Raw genomic sequence first — 25891 nt, forward strand, 5'->3', positions numbered from 1 at the left:
TTTACCAGTCGATCTGATAGATCACAGATATGCCTGTCTGATCATTTGTATGCATATCATCTATACTGCATGAGTCAGATATTGTATAATACATAACAAAGTGCTGAATATGAAACGTTTGTGAGACAATTTTTAGAATAATAATTTCTAGACCTTCATGACTGATATTTGAATAATTCCATGCTTCTTTTTAATGAGTCATTTTTTCATTTAAATGTGTCAAAGCTGCAAATTAAACTTGATTACATGATCAGTTTGCTCATTTCTTTTCAATCTCTCTATATAGACTAAAACTGCAAAGGATATTTTGATGATTATCAATTTGGAAGACTACTTCTCTTTAAGGTGCAGTAAAGTCAAAATTACAAAGCTACAAATATTGTTACAAAACACTGCTGCCATAGAGTACTAAAGAGACATGCACACCCCTGAGCACCAGTGTTCCATCTAAGGACAGTTTTGTGTGCAGCCCAGCAGTGAAACAGTTAACAAGAGAACCATACCTTGCCATCTGCATTGTGCAGTGTTTGCTAATTGCAGGGTTTGGTTACCTAATTAACTGTTTCACTGCTGGGCCGCACACAAAACTGGCCTTAGAGGGAACACTGCTGAGCACATATGAGCCTAGTTTGCTCTACAATAAAAGACACCAAAAGAACAAAGCACATTTGATAACAGAAGGAAAATATAAAGTAGTATAAAATTGCATGCTGTGACTCATGAAAGTTTAATTTTGATTCTACTGTCCCTTTAACATAAAAACCTCACTTGCTAGTAAGGGATGGGTTTACAGGAGTAAGCTTACAATGTTATCAAGCTAAACTATGAAACACTGAGTATTAACCCTTTAAGGGTGCAGGACAACATAGTGCCCTTGCTTACTTTTTCTATGGAGCAGGGACAATGGCACTGTGCCCCTTTTCAGCAGAAGATCCAGACAGGCATTACTGACAGAAGTCGCCAAACCGAGGGTGGTGATGTGACGGAATAAGGAATTGCCCAGAGGCACTTACTCATTGTAAGTGTTGTGAGTTAGCTTCCTATATCTCAGTGATCACCTGCCTAATGTTTTCATGTAAGGAGGCATTGTTTATTATTTCTGGTCTCTAACAACCCCCTGTAACACAGATACATCTGTTAACCCTATAGAGGCCTTTATCATCCTTGTTTCTGTGATAACTGGGTGAGTGTTTAAATGCATTTTGTGAAATTCTACATACAATGATTTTTGATGCAATTATCTTATGTTAGGCTGTGCTTAAATTATTTTTTTAAAGGAACATGAAGTCCATATATTTTTCCGCATGATTCAGATGGAGCATGTTATTTTAAACAGCTTTCCATTTTACTTCTATCATCAATTTGTATTTGTTCTCTTGGTATCCTTTGTTGAAAAGCATAGATGTAAGCAAATGTAATAATAAATTTAAAACTTTTTTCTGAATAACAAAAGAAAAAAAAACTGGGTTTCATTTCCCTTCAAAGGGATCGGAAAGTCATAATTAAACTTGCAGGATTCAGATAGAGCATGTCATTGCATTTAAATTCACTTATATTTTTAAATGTGCTTTGTTCTCTTGTTATCCCTTGTTGAAAAAGAATACACACATATAATACGCTTGTGGGTGCTAGCTGCTGATTGGTGCCTGCACACATTTGTGATTGGCTAACTAGATATGTTCAGCTATCTGCCAGTAGTGCAATGATATGGCCCATTTATCAAGCCCTGGATGGAGCAGGCAGACAGACATTGCCACAATTCAACCCGATCGAGTACGATCGGGTTGATTGACACCCCCCTGCTGGCAAATCTGCAGGGGGCGGCGTTGCACCAGCAGCTCACAAAAGCTGCTGATGCAATGGTGAATACGGAGAGCCGATTGCTCTCCGCATTCAGCGAGGTCTGTCGGACCTGATCCGCACTGTAGGATCAGGTCCGACAGACCTTTGTTAAATAGGCCCCGATATCTCTTCAGCAAAGGATAATAACTTTCCAATTTACTTCTATCATCAAATTATCTTTGTTCTTTTGGTATCCTTTGTTGAAAAGCAGATCATTTAAGCTCCGGACCGTGCATGTGTTTGCAGCACAATATGGTAGCAGTTTTGCAAGAATGTTATCCATTTGCAAAAGCTTTGGTGGCAACACTTTTTCCTGCCATGTAGTGTTTTATTCTCCTGGTATCCCTTGTTGAAAAAGAATACGCACATATCCTACACTTGTGGGTGCTAGCTGTCGATTGGTGCCTTCATACATTTGTCTCTTGTGATTTGCTAACTAGATATGTTCAGCTATCTGCCAGTAGTGCACTGATGTTCAGTAAAGGATAACAAGAGAACGTAGTAAATAGAAGTAAATTTGAAAGTTGTTTAAAACTGTTTATTCTATCCAAATCATGAAAGAAAATGTTCAAGTTTCCTATCCCTTTTCAAGTTTCCTATCCCTTTATGTAAGCTTTGACAGGGGTAGGCGCATACATACATTTGCCAAATGATATGTCACCTGTCTAGGAAATCAATATGTTGGTTAGTTTAAAATGCATGTTATATTTTTATGGTTAGATATTTAAGTCCTACTCATTTTCAGCATATATTGTACAATATGTGAATAAAATCTTCTAGTAGTAATCATTTTATTGAAAAATATAGTTATAGAATCCTACATGTTGGTGTTTTAGAAAGGTGACTTTATGCTAAATGTAGACACTTAAAGGAAAAGTAAATACAGTCTATTTGCATAACCAACATGATAAAAAGACAATGCAATAGCACTTAATCTGAATTTCAAATGAGTAGTAGATTTTTTTTTTACACATTTCAAAGTTATGTTAATTTCCACTCCCCCTTTATCATGTGACAGCAATCAGCCAATCATAAATGCATATATGTATATTCTGTGAAGTCTTGCACATGCTCAGTAGGAGCTAGTGGCTCAAATTGTGTAAATATAAGAAGACTGTGCACATTTTGTTAATTGAAGTACATTTGAAAGTTGTTTATAATTGTACGCTCTATCTGCATCATGAAAGTTTAATTTTGACTTTAAAGTGTGCGTTTCAAATATTTAGGAAATCGTTACTCTCTTTAGGATGTTAATACCATAGAGAATTACTCAAAATCACTTTTACCCCTAAAACCGTGTTGTGGCCTTTTGCCATTGCTGGGTATTTCTGCAGGCTAACTTTATTTTTCACTTGGCCTGCTGATCTTTTGAAATATGGTGCATAATTGCTTTGAGAGACTGGATATATAAAAAAAACATACTTTAAAGGAACATTTTAGTGCATAAATAACATGTACTATTTCACAAAGGTATTAAATGCAAAGTTAAAGTACTGCTCTGGAGGCACAGAGATAGTAAACTCCAAATTAAACTTTCATGATTCAGATAGATGATGTCATTTTAAACATCTTTCTTACTTTTATCATCAAATTTTCTTTATTCCCTTGATATTCTTAGTTAAAAGCTAAACCTAGGTAGGCTCATGTGCTAATTTCTAAGCCTTTGAAGGCCGCCTCTTTTCTGAATGAATTTGATGTTTTTTTTACAGCTAGAGGGTGTTATTTCATGTATTTCTTATAAATAACATTGTGCTCATGCACGTGGAGTTATTTAAGCATCAGCACTAATAGTCTGAAATGCAAGTTTGTCAAAAGATCAGAGATAAGGAGACAGTCAGCAGAAGCTTAGATACAAGGTCATTACAAAGGTAAAGAGTATTTTTCTATAACAGTGTTGGTTATGCAAAACTGGGGAATGGTAAATAAAGGAATTATCTATCTTTTTAAACAATAACATTTTTGGTGTTTACTATCCCTTTAAGAAGCAGCAACCATACAACCTCTACTTCGTAACCACTCTGCCCCCTCCGAGCACCCTGAATTCAACCAATCGCACAAGGATATTTTTAAGCAATGATAACTGCAGGCAGATAACAAACACTGCCCACTGCCCACTTACACAGGCAGACATGTTTCTTAGTTGGTTTTCGTCAGTTAGTAAATGGGGCCCTTAGACTTAAAATGTCAGTTGGGCTAAAACAACATACTCTAAAATACCACAGTATACAATGTTTGTAATACAATGTCCCTTCAATGTTTCTTTAGCAGATAACGATTCATTAAAGGGACATGCCACCCACATTTTTTCTTTTATGATTTAGAAAGAGAATGCAATTTTAAACATCTTTCTAATTTACTTATATTATCTAATTTGTTTTATTCTCTTGATATTCTTTGATGAAAAGCATATCTAGATATGCACACTAGCTGCTGATTGGTTGCTGCACATAGAAGCATCATGTGATTGGCTCACCATGTGCATTGCTTTTTCTTCAAATAATGATATTTAAAAAAATGAAGCAAAATAAATTATGGAAGTAAATTGTAATGTTTTTTAAATTTCTATTCTCTATCTGAATCATGAAAGAAAGCTTTTGGGTTTAGTGGCTTTTTAACATATTGCTGAGCTATTGTCAAAAAAAGTTACAAAAACATTTTTTATAAAGTACATATTGTCAGAGTCATTACCATATGATTATTTTTTGTCATTCTTTTTAATCTATTATATGTGCTTGCTTTGTAGTAAACACACGTGAACTTTGTTCTCAAGCACTTCAGACTTTTTTTTTTTGCTTATGCGGTTTGCCAGAATTCAACCCCCCCCCCCCCCCACACCAGAGAATAGATTTTCTTTCAACTTCAAATACTCTAGTCATTATCAAAATCTAAAGGAGCCATTTGGGGACTCAGAATTGTGGTTAGTTTTATATTTTATATTTTTATGGTAAGATATTTTATCCAAACTCATTTTCAGCATAAATTGATAAGTGACAAAATAAAAAAAAAATCCTATTCATATCCTATACTTATTCAAAAGTGCTTGGTCTGCATTAAAAAAATCAAGGTATGATTTGTGTGGTTATCTTTACAGAAAAAGCTCTTTTAATTGGTGTTTAAATACTATGGGGCCCAATTATCAAGCTCTGAATTGTGCTTGATGTCCCTTGTTTCCGGAGAGCCTTCAGGCTCGCCGGAAACAGAAGTTATGAAGCAGTGGTCTAAAGACCGCTGCTCCATAACTTGTCTGCCTGCTCTGACGTGGCGGACAGAAATCAACCCGATCGAATACACCCCCGAATCTGCATGGGGCGGTATTGCACAAGCAGTTCTGGTGAACTGCTGGTGCAATGATTAATGCCGACAGCATATGCTGTTGGCATTTATCGATGTGCAGCGGACATGATACACTACATCGTATCATGTCTGCTCGCACTTACATAAATATGCCCCTATAAGTGAATATGGCTTTAGAACAGAGGTGTGAAATGGGTCAGCAATAAAGGTTTAAACTATCAAAAAATATGAATGAATGAAAGTATTGTGCCCTCTTGCATGTTTGCACACGCATGAGCACACAGATATTTAGCCATGCACATGCAAAAATGTTATTTTTCAACTAGGTTAAAGGGACAGTACACTGTAAAATTGTTTTTCCATTAATGTATTTTAAATGACTTGTTATACCAACTGCAGGGTATAAAATATTTGAGAAATTGCATTTTCAGGTTTATTTGTGTATATGAAGTAGCTGGTTTTGTGCTTTTAAACCACAGCCTATTACAATGGGTTGAGCTTCAGGTAATATCAGATCTCATTATGTTATCACTTTCATGTACACAGACTTGCTTCCTTATCTTATAATTGTCTGGAACACCAAAGCTCAATACATAGAGAGAACAATGGAAAATTATCATTTTATTACTTAACTATCATGCCCCCCACTGAGGGTGTAATCTCTTCTGCTGGCTGTGTTTACTTAGGCTTGTCAATAGCGTATACGCCAGTATCAAAACTTTCAGTATAGGTTGGGAAACCACAAGCTAAATCAGCTATTTCAAATGCTGAAATATGAGTAAAGGAGCTACTTGCAACCAATTTAATACACTCTAGCAGGTAAAAAGTATCATTGGGAATAATTTAAAGGGGAGAAAGTTTTTGGGTGAACTGTCCCTTTAATTATGCTTAATACATAGAAGAAAACAATTTTGCAAATATACTTAAAGGGACATGAAACCCAAAATGTTTCATTCATGATTCAGATAGAGCACTGGTTTTCAAACCTGAACTAAGGCCTACGTAACAGGCCAGATTTTGAGGATATCTGAACTGGAGAACAGGTGATCAGTAAACGTGGTTATTTTACCTGCTCTCTCCAAGGTAATCCTGAAAATCTGGCCTGTTGGGGAGGCCCGAGGACAGGTTTGAAAACCAATGAGAGAGCATACAAATGTAAACAACTTTCCTATTTACGGCTATTACATACATTGCTTCATTCTCTTGGTATCCTTTGTTGAAAAAGCAGTAATGCACTATTGGGAGCTAGCTGAATACATTGGGTGACCCAATAACATAAGGAATATATGTGCAGCCATCAATCGGCAGATCCTGAGCCTACCTAGGTATACTTTTCAACAAAGGATACAAAGATAACAAAACAAATTAGATAATAGAAGTACTTTGAAAATCTGTTTAAAATCACGTTTTATCTGAACCATGAAAGAAAAAAATGATTGGATTCCATGTCCCTTTGATCATGATGATATTTAATGAGTATGTCTCATTGACACAAAACAAAGCACATTTTTTTCTGAAAGTTTTAAAAGTATTTATTTTGAATGCAGATCTTTTGCAATATGGGGTTAATTGCTGAGAATGTACAAATAAAACTTCAAGTGCCATTTAACAATTTATCAACATATCACAAGAAAATCACAGTATGACTTCCATGGATATTATTTTCTCATCTTTTTGATCATTTTTATGCGCTTGCTTTATCGGAAACAAATGCAAACTTTGTTCTCATGTTTTCAGACATTTTTTTATGCGCTTCAACAAAAAACAATTTAGAATTTTTATTTTGTTTTTCAAATACTTAAAGGGCCACTAAACCCAAAATCTTTCTTTCATGATTCAGATAGAACATACAAATTTAAACAACATTACAATTTACTTCTATTATTTATTTTGCTTCATTTTGAGATATCCTTATTTGAAGAAAAAGCAATGCACATGGTTGAGCCAATCACATGAGGCTTCTATGTGCAGCAACCAATCAGCAGCTACTAAGCATATCTAGATATGCTTTTCAACAAAGACTATCAAGAGAATAAAACAAATTAGATAATAGAAGTAAATTAGAAAGATGTTTAAAAATGCATTCTCTTTCTAAATCATGAAAGAAAAAATGTGGGTATCATGGCCCTTTAAGCCATTATCTAAATCTGTAGGAGCCAAGAAATGGTATAAACAAAAATATCCATACCTTTAAAATCAGATGATGTAAGAAATGTATTTATTTTTTCCTCTTTTGAATCAGCAGCCCATATCAGGATATTCAGTTGTGTAAATAGTTGATCAGAACAGAAATGATAAAAAAATATTAAAGATCTTGTGCAATGATGTCTTGCAGAGGTCTAAATAGATTCCCTTCTACAACAAAAATGTTCAAGTTATAATACAATATAAACACTATAAAGGAATTAATCAGGACCTCTTAGTGAAGTGCAGCTCCCTAGTCTACGTATAAGAGCTTTAATAGATTGTATTTTATATGATGAAATAACTTGTTGAGTCTTGTTATCATGTTTTATTATCTCTCATATCCTGGAAAATAGATTAACATTGTTTGTAATGAATACAAAAGTGCACTTGAAACACACGTCTATAGTAGCGGAGTTTACTTACTGCATTAAGAATATTAACATTCCAGTATATAACTGTAAAATATTTTGAAAACTTCTTAATCCGGTTTACCACAAGGAAGCATACAATGTTTATTTAGAGTTGTTTTTTTCTGAGTGTTTAGAAGCAACTGGTAGAACAAACTCATTAAATATTTTAATTAAAATGACTCTGCTTAAATTAAAAATGGCATTTAATATAAAAAATAAATAAATAGGAAAAGTAACAGCTTAATTCAAAACAAGCAATAAAGCAAAATAATGAATATATTTTTGAACACTATTTTTAATAGTAGGACCCCATAATCTTGGCCTTTAATAATTTACTATTTTTTAATATAATAATATAATATAATATAATATATATATATATATATATATATATTTCATTATCAATGGAAAAACAAAATAAGACATTTTAATGCCAGAGTTTAAAGGGACATGAAATAAAAAAAAAATTTCTCGTGATTCAGATAGAACATACAATTTTAAACAACTTTCCAATTTACTTCTTTTATCTAATTTGCTTTATTCTTTTGGCATCTTTTGTTAAAGAAACAGCAATGCACATGGATGAGCCAATAACATGAGGCATATATGTGCAGACACTAATCAGGAGCTCCTGAGCCTACCTAGGTATGCTTTTCAACAAATGATACCAAAAGAGCAAAACAAATTAGATAATATAAGTAAATTGGAAAGTTGTTTAAAATTGCTTTCTCTGTCTGAATCATGAAAGAAAAAAAATGGGTTTCATGTCCCTTTGAGTTCCACCATCAAAGAATATAATGTATTATATTACAAAATTATGAGAGCTGAGGGATGTGATGTGTGTGTGGTTGTGTGTATGTGTCTGCATATATTGCTTGCAATGAGTGTTTGTGTGTATGTGTGTCTGCATATAGTGCTTGTTATGTGTGTCTGCATATAGTGCTTGTGATGTGTGTGTGTGTTTGTGTGTCTGCATAAAGTGATTGTGATATGTGTTTATTATGTGTCTGCATGTAGTGCTTGTGATGTGTGTGTTTGTGTGTATGATGTGTCTGCATATAGTGCTTGTGAAGTGTGTGTGTGTTTGTATGTATGATGTGTGTCTGCATATAGTGCTTGAGATGTGTGTGTTTGTATGTATGATGTGTGTCTGCATATAGTGCTTGTGAAGCGTGTGTGTTTGTGTGTATGATGTGTATGTGTGTCTGCATATAGTGCTTGTGATGTGTGTGATGTGTACATGTGTCTGCATAAAATGCTTGTGATGTGTATGTGTGTCTGCATATAGTGTTTGTGATGTGTGTTTGTGTGTATGATGTGTACGTGGGTCTGCATATAGTGCTGGTAATGTGTGTGTGTGTGTGTGTGTGTGTATGAGGTGTATGTGTGTCTGCATATAGTATTTCTGATGTGTGTTTGTGTGTATGATGTGTACGTGGGTCTGCATTTAGCGCTGGTGATGTGTGTGTGTATGAGGAGTATGTGTGTCTGCATATACAGATAGTGTTTGCAGTATGTGTGTGTTTGTGTGTATGATGTGTACGTATGTCTGCATATAGTGCTTGTGATGTGTGTGTATGATGTGTATGTGTGTCTGCATATAGTGTTTGTGATGTGTGTTTGTGTGTATGATGTGTACGTGTGTCTGCATATAGCGCTGGTGATGTGTGTGTGAGGTGTATGTGTGTCTGCATATACAGGTAGTGTTTGCAATGTGTGTGTGTGTTTGTGTGCATGATGTGTATGTGTGTCTGCATATAATGCTTGTGATGTGTGTGTATGATGTGTATATGTGTCTGCATATAGTGCTTGTGATGTGTGTGTGTATGATGTGTCTGCATATAGTGCTTGTGATGTGGGTGTGTGTTTGTATGTATGATGTGTACGTGTTTCTGCATATAGTGCTTGTGATGTAAGTGTGTTTGTGTGTATGATGTGTCTGCATATAGTGCTTATGATGTGTGTGTATGATATGTATGTGTGCCTGCATATAGTGTTTGTGATGTGTGTATGTGCACGTGTGTCTGCATATAGTGCTTGTGATGTGCGTGTGTGTGAGTGTGTCTGAATATAGTGCTTGTGATGTGTGTGTGTATGATGTGTACGTGTGTCTGCATATAGTGCTTGCGATGTAAGTGTTTTTGTGTGTATGATGTGTATGTGTGTCTGTATATAGTGCTTGTGATGTGTGTGTGTGTATGTGTGGCTGCATATAGTGTTTGTGATGTGTGTTTGTGTGTATGATGTGTATGTATGTCTGCATATAGTGCTTGTGATGTGTGTGTGCGGTGTATGTGTGTCTGCATAGTGCTTGTGATGTATGTGTGTGTATGATGTGTACGTGTGTCTGCATATAGTGCTTGCGGTGTGTGTGTATGTGTGTCTGCATATACACACTCACATATTTAACCTATCCCTTACTACCGGTTCATTCCCATCTTCCTTTAAACATGCAAAGGTCACCCCTATCCTCAAAAAACCCTCCCTCGACCCCAATTCTCCTGCAAACTACCGCCCCATATCACTGCTTCGGCTAGCTTCAAAAGTCCTGGAAAAACTAGTCTTCGATCGCTTAACCCACTTCTTGTCCTCCAATTCACTGCTTGACCCCTTACAATCTGGCTTCCGTTCCCAACACTCAACTGAGACTGCCCTCACCAAAGTTACTAATGATCTTCTTTCTGCTAAAAAAAATGGCCACTACTCAATACTTATCTTACTTGATTTGCTGCTGCCTATGACACAGTTGACCATCCCCTTCTCCTATGGACTCTCAGCTTCTTTGGGCTCTCTGACACTGCCCTTTCCTGGATCCACTCTTATCTCTCTAATAGGTCATTTTCTGTCTCCTTTGCTGGTGGCGACTCCTCTCCATTGCCTCTGTCTGTTGGAGTACCTCAAGGCTCTGTTCTGGGTCCCCTACTCTTCTCTATTTATACATCCTCACTGGGAAAACTTATCAGTAGCTATGGCTTCAACTACCACATCTATGCTGATGATACCCAGATCTACCTATCCGCCCAGGGGCGGAACTACAGGGGGTGCAGAGGTCGCAGGTGCGACTGGGCCCCTGAGGGTGGGGGCCCAGCTAAAAAAAAATTTTTTTTTTTATAATTTTTTTTTATATATAAAAAACGTTAACATACCACTGCCTGCACTGATATCATGTGAATGTGACATGACTACAGGGGTTAGTGTTTCTGTTATACCCATTGGTGTTTATGTGTGTGTGTGTGTATGTGACATGACTACAGGGGTTAGTGTTTCTGTTTTACCCATTGGTGTTTATGTGTGTATGTATGTGACTTTGTGTGTATTTATGCATGTTTGTGTATGTTTGTGGAACCAGCAAATTACAGACCTTGTTACTACAGCATGGGGGGGGGGGGGCAGGGGGTAAAAAGTGTCATTATACAGTACCACTATATATAGTATGGGGGGGTGGACCATGTCACTGCCTACTATGGTCACTTTATAAAGTACTGGGCGGGTAGGGTCAAGCCAGCCATCTCACCGGCAGATTACAGACTGTCACTAACTTACTATATACAGTACTGGGGGGTTAAATAGGGTCACTATATTTATACAGTAATATGGGGTCAGACCATCTCACAGACTGTGGGCACAGGGTACCTCGTTTTGCAAACATGTAATCTGATTCACATTTTTTTCTGTGTTAAATGTAAAAAAAAAAATCTATTAAATTCACCTTTTTTTGGAGGGGGAGGGGTGGTGGGGGGCCCTTCTTAGATTCTTGCACCTGGGCCCTGTGGTTTCTAGTTACGCCTCTGTATCCACCCCTTCACTCTCTCCTTCTGTCCTTGCTCACATCAGTGTCTGCTTATCTGGCATTTCTTCTTGGATGGCCTCTCACCACCTAAAAATCAATATGTCCAAGACTGAGCTCCTTCTAATCCCCCCCTCTAATTCTACCCCGGTTCTTAACTTTTCAATCACTGTTGGTGATACCACTATCTCCCCATCACCCCAAGTCCGTGTCCTAGGAGTTACACTTGACTCCAATCTGTCCTTCATTCCCCACATCCAATTGCTCTCTTCCTCCTGTCGCAACCATCTACGCAATATCTCCAAAATCCGTCCATTTCTGAGTGCTGAAACTACATAACAGCTAATCCACTCCCTGGTAATCTCCCGACTTGACTACTGTAATAACCTACTAACTGGCCTCCCTCTCTCCTGCCTCTCCCCTCTTCAATCCATCCTAAATGCCTCTGCTAGGCTAATCCACCTCTCCCGACGCTCTGTATCTGCTGCACCTCTCTGCGAGTCCCTTCACTGGCTACCCATCCACAGATTTAAGTTCAAAATTCTCATCCTGACCTACAAAGCCCTTACCAATGTAGCCCCCCCCCCACCTGTCCTCACTCATCAAGAAATATACTCCAGCCCGCCCCCTAAGATCCAACAATGACCTGCTCCTTGCATCTTCTAACATCACCTCCTCCCATGCCAGGCTACAGGACTTCTCTCGTGCAGCACCAACCATCTGGAATGCACTTCCCAGAGCTGTTAGACTTTCCCCTAACCTTTCCTCATTTAAATGCTCCCTAAAGACCTTTCTGTTCATGGAAGCCTATCTCTAAATCAGTAAAAAATTAATTCTAACTGCTGCCCCATCTAACTCCACACTAACATCATTCTCACCTTTGCAGTCCCCACCTCCTGGTTCTCACCCTCCTACCCATCTAGATTGTAAGTTCCCACGGGAACAGGGCCCTCAATTCCCCCTGTATTTGTTTTGTTAAACTTTGGTGTCTTCTATATTGTATTGTACTGTACTTTTATCTTTGTACCCATGGACAGCGCCGCGGAATCTGTCGGTGCTTTATAAATAAAGAATAATAATAATAATAATATAGTGCTTGTGATGTGTGTGTGTGGTTGTATATAAGATGTGTGTGTCTGCATATAGTGTTTATGCTGTACGATGTAAGTGTGTTTGTGTGTATGATGTGTCTGCATATAGTGCTTGTGATGTGTGTGTGATATGTATGTGTGCCTGCATATAGTGTTTATGATGTGTGTATGTGTACGTGTGTCTGCATATAGTGCTTGTGATGTGCGTGTGTGTGAGTGCGTCTGCATATAGTGCTTGTGATGTGTGTGTGTTTATGATGTGTACGTGTGTCTGCATATAGTGCTTGCGATGTAAGTGTGTTTGTGTGTATGATGTGCATGTGTGTCTGTATATAGTGCTTGTGATGTGTGTGTGTATGTGTGGCTGCATATAGTGCTTGTGATGTGTGTGTGTATGCGTGTCTGCATATAGCGTTTGTGATGTGTGTGTGTATGAGTGTCTGCATATAGTGCATGTGATGTGTATGTGTATGTGTGTCTGCATATAGTGTTTGTGATGTGTGTGTTTGTGTGTATGATGTGTATGTGTCTGCATATAGAGTTTGTGATGTGTTTGTATGATGTGTATGTGTCTGCATATAGTGTTTGTGATGTGTGTTTGTGTGTATGATGTGTACATGTGTCTGCATATAGCACTTGTGTTGTGTGTGTGTGTATGAGGTGTATGTGTGTCTGCATATAGTGCTTGCGGTATGTGTGTATACATATAGTGCTTGTGATGTGTGTGTGTGGTTGTGTATAAGATGTGTATGTGTGTCTGCATTTAGTGTTTATGCTGTATGTTTGTGTGTCTGCATATAGTGCGTGTGATGTAAGTGTTTTTGTGTGTATGATGTGTATGTGTGTCTGCATATAGTGTTTGTAATGTGTGTTTGTGTGTATGATGTGTACATGTGTCTGCATATAGCACTGGTGAAGTGTGTGTGTGTGTGTATGAGGTGTGTCTGTATATAGTGCTTGCGATGTGTGTATATGTGGTTGTGTATAAGATGTGTATGTGTGTCTGCCTATTGTGTGGTGTGTGTAATATGTAATTAAATAGTCCTTTGGTAATAATAAAAAAAAATGCTGTTACTTTATATATCAAAGTAAACAGCTTTCATCATGTTTATTTTCTTATTTTTTTCAAATGCATAAAAGATACATCCATACTTTACAGGGACATTAACGTAGATTTTTTCTTTGCTTCCAGCACACCTTCTGGTGATGTGCAAAATAAAAATAAATATCTCTCACTTAAAGGGAAAGGAACCACAATTTTTTTCTTTCACGGTTCAGATAGAACATATACGATTTTAAACAACTTTCCAATTTACTCCTATAATCTAATTAGCTTCATTCTCTTGGCATCCTTGGTTGAGGGAGCAGCAATGCACTACTGAGAGCTAACTAAATGTATTTACTGAGTCAATGCTAAGAGGCATACAGTATGTTTGCAGCCACCAATCAGCAGCTAGCTCCCAGTAGTGCATTGCTGTTCTTGAGCCTACCTAGGTATGCTTTTAAAAATGGCTACCAAAAGAACAAAACAAATTAGATAATAAAAGTTATTTAGAAAGTTGTTTAAAATGGCATGTTCTATATGAATCCCAAAAGAAACAAAAAAAATGGGTTTCATGTCCCTTTAACATTTTTTTCATGTTTAAATAGGCGTTTTAAAATGAATGCTACAAATGATTTCAGTTTAATATCTATTAAAAGTGCATATTTTAAGCATTGCCAGTTTTTGTTTAAACAAAGCAATGAAGTAATATGAGCCATAAAAATATATAAAAGTATACAATACAAGCACAGACTCCCAAGCACCTCCGCATGCAATGAGGCCTTTTCTGCTTCACTCATTTGAAGTATAAAATGAGCTGATGTAAACTTCCTAATTTTCTTGACAACTAAACCATCTTGATGAAAGTGAGGACGGGTGCGTTACACAATAAATCAATGTTCTGTAATCTTTGGACCCAAAAGATAGCTGTGCTTGATGTTCTAAGAAGCTGTAATAGTAACACGATATCTACTTAGCGATGATCAGTAATGAAAAGGGATCCTAGAAAAAATTAACAGTTAATGGGACAGTAAACACAATTTGAGATTGTAATATAAATGCTTATTTGTAGAAAAAAAAAAATGCAATACACTTTATTTTGACCCTTTTCCTGTAATTTAAGTCAGAAGATCTTTCTGTTTATGATAACTGACAGTGTACATAGTAGACTTTACAAGCCTTACCATGTCACACATATATCCCTAATTGACTCCAACAGAGTTATTTAGATAAGAACTGAAAACAGCGAGCAGCTAACTAATATAACGACGGTGGCTAGCTGTGTCTCCAAATAAAACAAGCTATAACATTCCAAATACTTAAAGGGACACTGAACCTAAAAAATTTCTTTTGTGATTCAGAAAGAGCATGCAATTTTAAGCAACTTTCTAATTTACGCCTATTATCAAATTTTCTTCGGTCTCTTGCTATCTTTATTTGAAAATGAAGGCATCTAAGCTTTTTTTTGGTTCATACTCTGGACAGCACTTTTTATTGGTGGATGAATTTATCCACCAATCAGCAAGGACAACCCAGGTTGTTCACCAAAAATGGGCATCTAGAGCAGAGGTAAAATGATTGAATGATGGGTGAGCGCAGGTTAGTAACCATGGTTATCAACTGATTATTTCACCTGGGCTCTAGTTCAGATTAGGCATGTGCATTTGGAACATTTGTTATGAAACAAATGCTGAATATGGCCGCCGCCAGTGGCATTTCTTCTTCTGAATGTGCGATAGCAGTGCAAATCAAAATCTTAGTGGGTTGCACTTTCATAAGAACAAATCTGGCTCTGAAAATAGTTGAATGCCACTAGCGGAGGCCATATTCAGCATTTGTTTCATAAAAAAATGTTCCAAATGCACATGCCTAATTTAGATATCATTAAAATCTGTCCTGTTAGTGTGCCCTGAGGGCTGGGAATGAAAAACACCAGATTAGGATCCTCCATCCTCTAGCAAGTAGTTCTAGTCAATCCTGTCTAGCTCTGACATAAAGTTGTCTTCTAGGAAAGGAAAACGGATATAAAATGCCTCAGAAACAGACTTGTCTGAGGTGTGTTTTAACTCCTGATAATACGGATTTAGGAGGTTGGTGAACAGTCAATATGAATCTCCTTCTTTTTTTGCACACTCACTTTATCTTCATGATAATTAATCCGTTCTGTGTTTTGCTATGGGATTGGTTAATTTTTGTTGATTTAATTTATTTTGATATGATTAAATTGCTCTTAATACTTTCCTTTCAAACATTTTTTACTTTTTACCTTTTTAATATAAAAGTGACACTAAACATTTTGAAATTCTAAAGCATTTCTGGTGTCTTGCTTTAGAATAACATACCAGCCAAGTGTAAACATTTATTAAACATATTAACACCTTGTTTACCTCAATTGTCTTTCAATAGCCAAACCCCAATCGCCACTTCCCTTATTTAGAGGAACCAATCAGTTGTTACTGGAGTAGACAAGAATAACCACAAATATTGTGTTAGTAAAAAGAAAATTTATGCTTATCTGATAAATGCAGGGCCGTGGACTCACCATATCCGGAAATAAATAAATTTATCAGGTAAGCATACATTTTCTTTTCTTTCCTAAGATATGGTGAGTCCACAGCTTCATCAATTACTGTTGGGAACCAATACCCAAGACAAGACAGACAGACCTAAACAGAAGGTATCACAGCTTAAAAAACCTCACTCCCAAACGATGCATCGTCCGAGGCAAAATAATCAAATTTGTTAATTTTGGAAAGAGTTTGCAAAGAGAACCAAGTTGTGGCCTTGCAAATCTGTTCCACAGAAGCTTTATCTTTTAAAATCCAAAAAGAGACAGTTCGCATATAAAGAGCTGTAATTCTCTCAGAAGGCTGCTGATCAGCAGTCTCATAAGCAAAACGAATTATACTTCTCAACCAGAGAGAAAGAGAAGTAGCAGAAGCTTTTTGACATTTACGTTTCCCAGAGAAACAAACAAACAGGGCAGAAGACTGGCGAAAATCCTTAGTCGCTTGTAAATAAAATTTGAAAGCACGCACAAGTTGTGCAACAAACGTTCTTTATGAAAAGAAGGACTAGGACATAGAGAAGAATCAATAATTTCCTGATTAATATTTCTGTCCGAAACCACTTTATGAAGGAAAACTTAACTTAGTATGAAGAACCGCCTTATCGGCATGAAAGATAAGATAAGGCGAATCACACTGCAAGCTGAGAGTTCCGACACTCTCTGAGCAGAAGAGATATCAATATTAAAACAAAAACTTCCAAGATAACAACTTAATATCTATGGAATGGAATGGCTCAAACGGAGCCTGCTGCAAAACTTTAAGAACAAGGTTAAGGCTCCAAGGAGGAGCAACAGACTTAAACACAGGTCTGATTCTGACCAGGGCCAGACAAGAACATAGCACATATGGCACGTCTGTCAGACATTTATGTAGTAAAATAGAGAATGCAGAAATCTGACCCTTCAGAGTATTGACTGACAACCCTACTCCAGACCTTCCTGGAGAAAAGACAAATCCTAGGAATCCTGACCCTACTCCAAGAGTAACCCTTGGATTCACACCAATAAAGATATTTATGCCATATCTTATGGAAATCTTTCCAGTAACTGGCATGCAAGCCTGGATCATGGTCTCAATGACCGACTCAGAAGAAAAAAACTGCCACACACTTAGACAAAACTAAGCGTTCAATCTCCAAACAGTCAGCTTCAGAGAAATGAGATTTGGATGAAGGAAAAGACCCTGAATCAGAAGGTCCATCCTCAGAGGCAGTCTCCAAGGTGGGAGAGACAACCTTTCCACTAGTTCTGTGAGGTCATGCAGGGGCTATTAGAAACACTGATGCTCTCTCCTGTTTGATACAAGCAATGACTCGTTGAAGGAGAGCAAACTGAGGAAATAGGAATACAAGACTGAAATCCCAACAAAACCGTCGGAACTTTCTGTTTATGATAACTGACAGTGTACATAGTAGACTTTACAAGCCTTACCATGTCACACATATATCCCTAATTGACTCCAACAGAGTTATTTAGATAAGAACTGAAAACAGCGAGCAGCTAACTAATATAATGACGGTGGCTAGCTGTGTCTCCAAATAAAACAAGCTATAACATTCCAAATACTTAAAGGGACACTGAACCTAAAAAATTTCTTTCGTGATTCAGAAAGAGCATGCAATTTTAAGCAACTTTCTAATTTACGCCTATTATCAAATTTTCTTCGGTCTCTTGCTATCTTTATTTGAAAATGAAGGCATCTAAGCTTTTTTTGGTTCATACTCTGGACAGCACTTTTTATTGGTGGATGAATTTATCCACCAATCAGCAAGGACAACCCAGGTTGTTCACCAAAAATGGGCATCTAGAGCAGAGGTAAAATGATTGAATGATGGGTGAGCGCAGGTTAGTAACCATGGTTATCAACTGATTATTTCACCTGGGCTCTAGTTCAGATTAGGCATGTGCATTTGGAACATTTGTTATGAAACAAATGCTGAATATGGCCGCCGCCAGTGGCATTTCTTCTTCTGAATGTGCGATAGCAGTGCAAATCAAAATCTTAGTGGGTTGCACTTTCATAAGAACAAATCTGGCTCTGAAAATAGTTGAATGCCACTAGCGGAGGCCATATTCAGCATTTGTTTCATAAAAAAATGTTCCAAATGCACATGCCTAATTTAGATATCATTAAAATCTGTCCTGTTAGTGTGCCCTGAGGGCTGGGAATGAAAAACACCAGATTAGGATCCTCCATCCTCTAGCAAGTAGTTCTAGTCAATCCTGTCTAGCTCTGACATAAAGTTGTCTTCTAGGAAAGGAAAACGGATATAAAATGCCTCAGAAACAGACTTGTCTGAGGTGTGTTTTAACTCCTGATAATACGGATTTAGGAGGTTGGTGAACAGTCAATATGAATCTCCTTCTTTTTTTGCACACTCACTTTATCTTCATGATAATTAATCCGTTCTGTGTTTTGCTATGGGATTGGTTAATTTTTGTTGATTTAATTTATTTTGATATGATTAAATTGCTCTTAATACTTTCCTTTCAAACATTTTTTACTTTTTAACTTTTTAATATAAAAGTGACACTAAACATTTTGAAATTCTAAAGCATTTCTGGTGTCTTGCTTTAGAATAACATACCAGCCAAGTGTAAACATTTATTAAACATATTAACACCTTGTTTACCTCAATTGTCTTTCAATAGCAAAACCCCAATCGCCACTTCCCTTATTTAGAGGAACCAATCAGTTGTTACTGGAGTAGACAAGAATAACCACAAATATTGTGTTAGTAAAAAGAAAATTTATGCTTATCTGATAAATGCAGGGCCGTGGACTCACCATATCCGGAAATAAATAAATTTATCAGGTAAGCATACATTTTCTTTTCTTTCCTAAGATATGGTGAGTCCACAGCTTCATCAATTACTGTTGGGAACCAATACCCAAGACAAGACAGACAGACCTAAACAGAAGGTATCACAGCTTAAAAAACCTCACTCCCAAACGATGCATCGTCCGAGGCAAAATAATCAAATTTGTTAATTTTGGGAAGAGTTTGCAAAGAGAACCAAGTTGTGGCCTTGCAAATCTGTTCCACAGAAGCTTTATCTTTTAAAATCCAAAAAGAGACAGTTCGCATATAATGAGCCGTAATTCTCTCAGAAGGCTGCTGATCAGCAGTCTCATAAGCAAAACGAATTATACTTCTCAACCAGAGAGAAAGAGAAGTAGCAGAAGCTTTTTGACATTTACGTTTCCCAGAGAAACAAACAAACAGGGCAGAAGACTGGCGAAAATCCTTAGTCGCTTGTAAATAAAATTTGAAAGCACGCACAAGTTGTGCAACAAACGTTCTTTATGAAAAGAAGGACTAGGACATAGAGAAGAATCAATAATTTCCTGATTAATATTTCTGTCCGAAACCACTTTATGAAGGAAAACTTAACTTAGTATGAAGAACCGCCTTATCGGCATGAAAGATAAGATAAGGCGAATCACACTGCAAGCTGAGAGTTCCGACACTCTCTGAGCAGAAGAGATATCAATATTAAAACAAAAACTTCCAAGATAACAACTTAATATCTATGGAATGGAATGGCTCAAACGGAGCCTGCTGCAAAACTTTAAGAACAAGGTTAAGGCTCCAAGGAGGAGCAACAGACTTAAACACAGGTCTGATTCTGACCAGGGCCAGACAAGAACATAGCACATATGGCACGTCTGTCAGACATTTATGTAGTAAAATAGAGAATGCAGAAATCTGACCCTTCAGAGTATTGACTGACAACCCTACTCCAGACCTTCCTGGAGAAAAGACAAATCCTAGGAATCCTGACCCTACTCCAAGAGTAACCCTTGGATTCACACCAATAAAGATATTTATGCCATATCTTATGGAAATCTTTCCAGTAACTGGCATGCAAGCCTGGATCATGGTCTCAATGACCGACTCAGAAGAAAAAAACTGCCACACACTTAGACAAAACTAAGCGTTCAATCTCCAAACAGTCAGCTTCAGAGAAATGAGATTTGGATGAAGGAAAAGACCCTGAATCAGAAGGTCCATCCTCAGAGGCAGTCTCCAAGGTGGGAGAGACAACCTTTCCACTAGTTCTGTGAGGTCATGCAGGGGCTATTAGAAACACTGATGCTCTCTCCTGTTTGATACAAGCAATGACTCGTTGAAGGAGAGCAAACTGAGGAAATAGGAATACAAGACTGAAATCCCAACAAAACCGTCGGAACATCTATCAGGGCTTTCTGCTGATCACTTGACCATGAACCAAACCTTGGAAGCTTGGCGTTCTGCGGAAAACGTCCTCAGAAGCCATGTCTGGAACCCCCCATTTGAGTGTTTACCTAGAGAACACCTCCGGATGGAGAGCACACTCCCCAGGATGAAATAACTGTCTGTTCAGAATTCTGAGTTCCTCCCTGATGGTTGATGTAAGGCAATGAGGTGATATTGTCCAACTGAAACCAAGCTAAGGACGACTGAGGACAAGCCATCAGAGCATTGTAAATCGCTCTCAACTCCAAGATCTTAAAGAGGAGAGCAGACATTCCGAGTCCATAATCCCTGCACCTTAAACAAGTCCCAGACTGCTTCACAGACCAGCAGGTTGGTGTCCATGGTCACGTCACACAGGAATGTCTCCAGAAGCACGCGCCCTGAGACAAATACTCCTGAAAAAACACTATGAGAGAGAGTCACTTGTCGACTGATCTAGATCTATCCTCCAAGACAGATCTGATGTTCTCCATTTGATGAAAAATAGCAAAGGGAATGATGTCCATTGAACCATCAGACCAATTACCTCCATACATTGGGTCACTGAAAAGTTAAGGTAAAATCAACTGCAGCTAGATCCAAACTCCCAAACTCCTGGTTGCAAGATGGCTAAGCTATCTACCGGACCACTAGAGCTTGCTGTTGGCTAGACAGTAGACTGCAGAGAGAAGAAAATGAATAAATCCTTGCTTATCTGACCCTTGTTAGAAATATTCTCCTAGATAGAGAATCTATTAAGGTCCCCCAATAAATCATCCTTGTAGATGGACAAAGGAACCCTTTTCCAGATTCATTTCTCATCCATGGGAAAGTAGATTGGACAGGATCTCTTTAAAGAGAGTTTGCTAGAAGGAAGGATGGCCCCTGAACCATATATTGTCCAGAAAAGCACCCTTACAATACCCCAAGACCTAAAAGTCTTTCTAGGATGACGAAACTCAGAAACGTGAGAAAATCCTGAATCATGGGAACAACAAATACACATCCTTCAGGTCTATCTTCGTTATGAACAGGCCCTCTTGAACCACATGGATACTACTTTGAAGGTCAGAACCTGAGAAACTTGAGGTAAATACCTAGATCCCGTTTCCAGGCTATCACTACCAGAGAGAAAGGTCCTGAACCCAGTTCAAAGAATGTCTCTCATCATACCTGGGTTGCAGATACTCTAGAAGGAGAAATCTGCCCTTGGGAGGAAATTTTACATTGGACTCCAAAAGACAAGATTGACCCTGCAGAAAGAGGAAAAGGAAAACGTTCCTTTATTCTGTCTTGACGTGTGGTAGAAAAAACTTTTTTCACCTGTATAGTCAGAGGATAATTCTGCCAGACCAAGTCCAAACAATGTATCATTAAAAGGAAACTCAGAAGCTTGGATTTGGAGGAAACATAAAATATTGAACCTGCAACTGCAGAACTATAAAGCCTAGGCTGTACCACTAAGCCACATGTAGGCTTCTCAGCTGACCAAGATTTCAGCCACAATACCCAGCGGCTAGCACAGCAAGTCTAAAAAGACAAGGCATTGCTCTAAACAAACAATTAAACCTCCAGCTTCTTATCCATGGATCCGTAAAGGAGCAGCTACCATAGGGATCGAAGTTCTCATAGTAACATAGTAGCGAAGCTCCCTTCTACTTAGGGCAATGTGCATCTTAATGGAGTCAGCGACAGGAAAATCCTTTAAAAGACGAGAGACAGGGAGAAAGATATCCCTAGCTTCTCCTATTCCTGAGAGAATATCCAAGGCACGTCTAGAAACACTTTCTCATAGGTAGGAACATCATAGAAATGATAAAGTTCACAAAACTTCCAAAAGGTTGACAACGACAGGGGTATCAATGTCATCCAAGTAGCCAAAATCTCCTTTAATAGTACACAAGGTGTGCAAGCATACATCTGAAGGAGACCACTTCAGCATCAGATGAAGGAATTATACTGTCCGAATCTGAGATTTGACCCACAGAAGTTACTGGCAAATTCTCCTCACCAGACTTAAGAGAGAGACCAATCTGCGTAGTAGAATGAGGAGCAAAAACCTTATCTGAATCTTCAAATGTCCTCTTGCAGTTTTCCTGTAAAAAGGAAAAGCAGATAAAGCTGCAGTTACAGCAGAGGATACCTGAGCTGCGAAATCTGCAGGCAAATACACTTCTCAAGGAGATTGAGAGGAACCACAGGGCACTGCATGTGATGCCACAGAGGCTTGGAACGTTTAAGTAGAGAGCTGTGGCATTGCCTGAACAGCATTACCCTAGGAGACATGAGGCTCAGACCTATCTGTACATCAATAGCTCTTGCTAATCATGCAGCACAGAATTCATAGACAAATTAACCAGATATCATTTCCTTATAGAACGAGAGGCTCAAACAAGAATATCTTATTTTTTTTTAAAAGATATATTTTAAAATGAGGGCCAGAAATGTTTAGCAAAACAATATGGTCCTCAAGAGCCATAAACAATCTGGTCCCACATCCTAGCCTGCTCTGGAATTACTCCAGGATGTTTACTACACAAAAGTGAGAACAACATTATTTAATAAACCCTTAACTTAAGGATTTAAATATGTAATACACCTTGAGCTGGTAAAAGGAGCGTTTCTGTCTCAATAAAACGTTATTACTATGTACCATATTGCAAGGAAACATAGCTGCTAACCTTAACTTTTAAAGACATGCAGAAACACGAACGCCTCTCAGTTCGCAGCCGGAGAATGAGGCGGGTTCACATATCCAGACGCAACAAAGCTAAAAATAGCGCTGCTCCGATTCTACAGAAAAGAAGAAAGGCGGGACCATGAATCAGCAAGGAAAGGAAACGTTTCATTCCGCCGTGTATATTTAGCAAGATTTAGCGTCAAGCTCTGCCAATATAATATGTTCCTGCAAGGCTGCCAAATTACAATGGAAAAAAAACTGCTTGTTTTGCAGTTCATTATGTAATCTCCTTGCTGAGGACAATCAGGGACAGATATGTAGCATGGTTATCATTGGAATGTGCACAGACTACAGACTAAGAAAACACACAATTTTCAGAGTTAAATTATATGAATAGGGGGCAAAATAATGAAAGTATATTGCAAAGTTGTTTAACTATGCATAAGAAACCATTTGATATTACAATTGTAAGGTGTTACTGTCCCTTTAAGACTGTGCTGTTTTGTATTTGTTCTTTGATTTGCATTTGCAGTAAAATGTTATTTGGAACCCTATAATAGAAAAAAAAAAACCTTTTCCTGGCCACAAAATATCAAATTCCTTTCATAAGAATGACTTTATGACTGCAAGTGTCCTGGAGGGGTCATGAAATGTAGATTTATTTAATTTGGAGAAACTGCATTGAAATTGTGGTCCAGAGAACATGCCTGGTTTTCTCCTTTGAAAAATAATAGCAAACGAAATTCTGTCACAAATTGATTGAATAAATGTGGAACAACTAAACTACTGGATACGTTCAAAGTATACAAAACCCTAAACAAAATAATAGCATTTCTATCTGTATGTGCCTAGCACAAATATAATGTACAGTATATCTATCAGTGACAGGTGTATTAATGCATAACACTTTAAGTTAAACATAGACTAGAGTGGCATTTGGTAAATATACATAAATCATTTCTACAACTCATGAAGCATTACAATTAATGATTATTCAATAGGTTGGCATTTTGCATACTAGGAATTTGCTGTCCATACTAGAATAACAATATTTACTTATTTACAAATAAATACTTAGGATAATTTTCTATTAATGAAACAACTATTCAGTATCACTATATTCAGCTCAAATCAGACTACTTTTTCTCCTTTCCCGTCTCATTTTATAACGTACTTATCTTTCCTTCACACTTTCCTTTTCACATTTATCATTACATTTGCTAACTCGAGGCACAGGGATGTATAGAAGTCTTCATAATTTGCTAAATAGTTCATATAAATACTAGAATACTTTCATCAACTTTTTCTGTTATATGAAACCTTTTTTTTTTCCCTTCAAATATGCAATTAATTAGTCTGTCAGAAGCATTATAATATTGCTTGACATCCATTTTAAGAAATAAAGTGACAGTAAGTTATTTTTTTACTAGTGTATATTTCTATAGCTGTAAGCCTTAATCAGTTTCTGGTGATAGTTGACTTATGTGATAGTTATTATGGTTCAATTGAACATTTGCATGGCTAAACCTACTCAAATTAAATGGGCATAAATGTGCAAAAATAAAATACTCTACTAGGTTTCAGCATTTTATTAGCATACTATTGCTTACATATAACTATATTAAAGGGACAGTCTAGGCCAAAATAAACTTTCATGATTCAGATAGAGCATGTCATTTTAAACAATTTTCCAATTTACTTTTATCACCAATTTTGCTTTGTTCTCTTGGTATTCTTAGTTGAAAGCTTAATCTAGGAGGTTCATATGCTAATTTCTTAGACCTTGAAGGCCACCTCTTTTCAGAATGCATTTGAACAGTTTTTCACCACTAGAGGGTGTTAGTTCACGTATTTCATATAGATAACACTGTGCTCGTGCACGTGAAGTTATCTGGGAGCAGGCAGTTATTGTCTAAACTGCAAGTCTGTCAAAAGAACTGAAATAAAGGGGCAGTTTGCAGAGGCTTAGATACAAGATAATCACAGAGGTTAAAAGTATATTAATGTAACTGTGTTGGTTATTCAAAACTGGGGAATGGGTAATAAAGGGATTGTCTATCTTTTAAAACAATAACAATTCTGGTGTAGACTGTCCCTTTAACTTGAAAGGGATTAAAAACATTGGGGTTGATAACAGGCCATAAGCAATTTACTCCCGAAATGTTTTTTTTGCTTTCCAGCCGAATTGGGCCTAGTTTCCACTGAGGTGGTAAAGTTTGAAAACTGTTTGATAAAAGCATTTATCTCCATTAAAGGGACATTCTAGTCAAAATTTAAATGCACATAAATTTATTACATCTTTGAATAGAAACATATTTGCAATATAAATGTACTGGCAAAAATGCTTATAGTAAGAGTTATCACTGTTTTAGTGTTAACATTTTTCTCATTGCTAGATATTGTCACTGCATCCACATTTTAAATAATGCAGTTGCTCAGATAATCAGTGGGGCATGTATCATGTCAGCAATTAACAAATTGAATCATTACCAGTTGGTACAAGCACCTTAGGCTCTCCGATCAAACGCTGTGTTTAAAATGCTGGTGCACGGTGCATACTTAAAGGGACAGTCAAGTCCAAAAATAACTTTCATGTTTCAAATAGTGCATGTAATTTTAAACACCTTTCCAATTTACTTTTATCACTAATTTTGCTTTGTTCTCTTGGTATTCTTAGTTGAAAGCTAAACCTAGTAGGTTCATATGCTAATTTCTTAGACATTGAAGGCCGCCTCTAATCTAAATGCATTTTGATAGTTTTTCACCACT

The 25891-nt window shown here is 37.3% G+C and overlaps 1 protein-coding gene across 1 annotated transcript in view; it reads right to left on the reverse strand.

Moving 5' to 3' along the window:
• SLC23A1 (solute carrier family 23 member 1) overlaps positions 1–957 on the reverse strand; it is a 604245-nt gene extending 603288 nt beyond the window's left edge. Inside the window, exon 1 of the mRNA XM_053718546.1 lies at positions 883–957. The gene's annotated coding sequence lies outside the window, so the exon portion shown is untranslated. The remainder of the gene's footprint in view (positions 1–882) is intronic.
• Between the last annotated feature and the right edge of the window lie 24934 nt (positions 958–25891).

Source organism: Bombina bombina, chromosome 6 (genome assembly GCF_027579735.1).
Source record: "Bombina bombina isolate aBomBom1 chromosome 6, aBomBom1.pri, whole genome shotgun sequence".
NCBI classification, from domain to species: domain Eukaryota; kingdom Metazoa; phylum Chordata; class Amphibia; order Anura; family Bombinatoridae; genus Bombina; species Bombina bombina.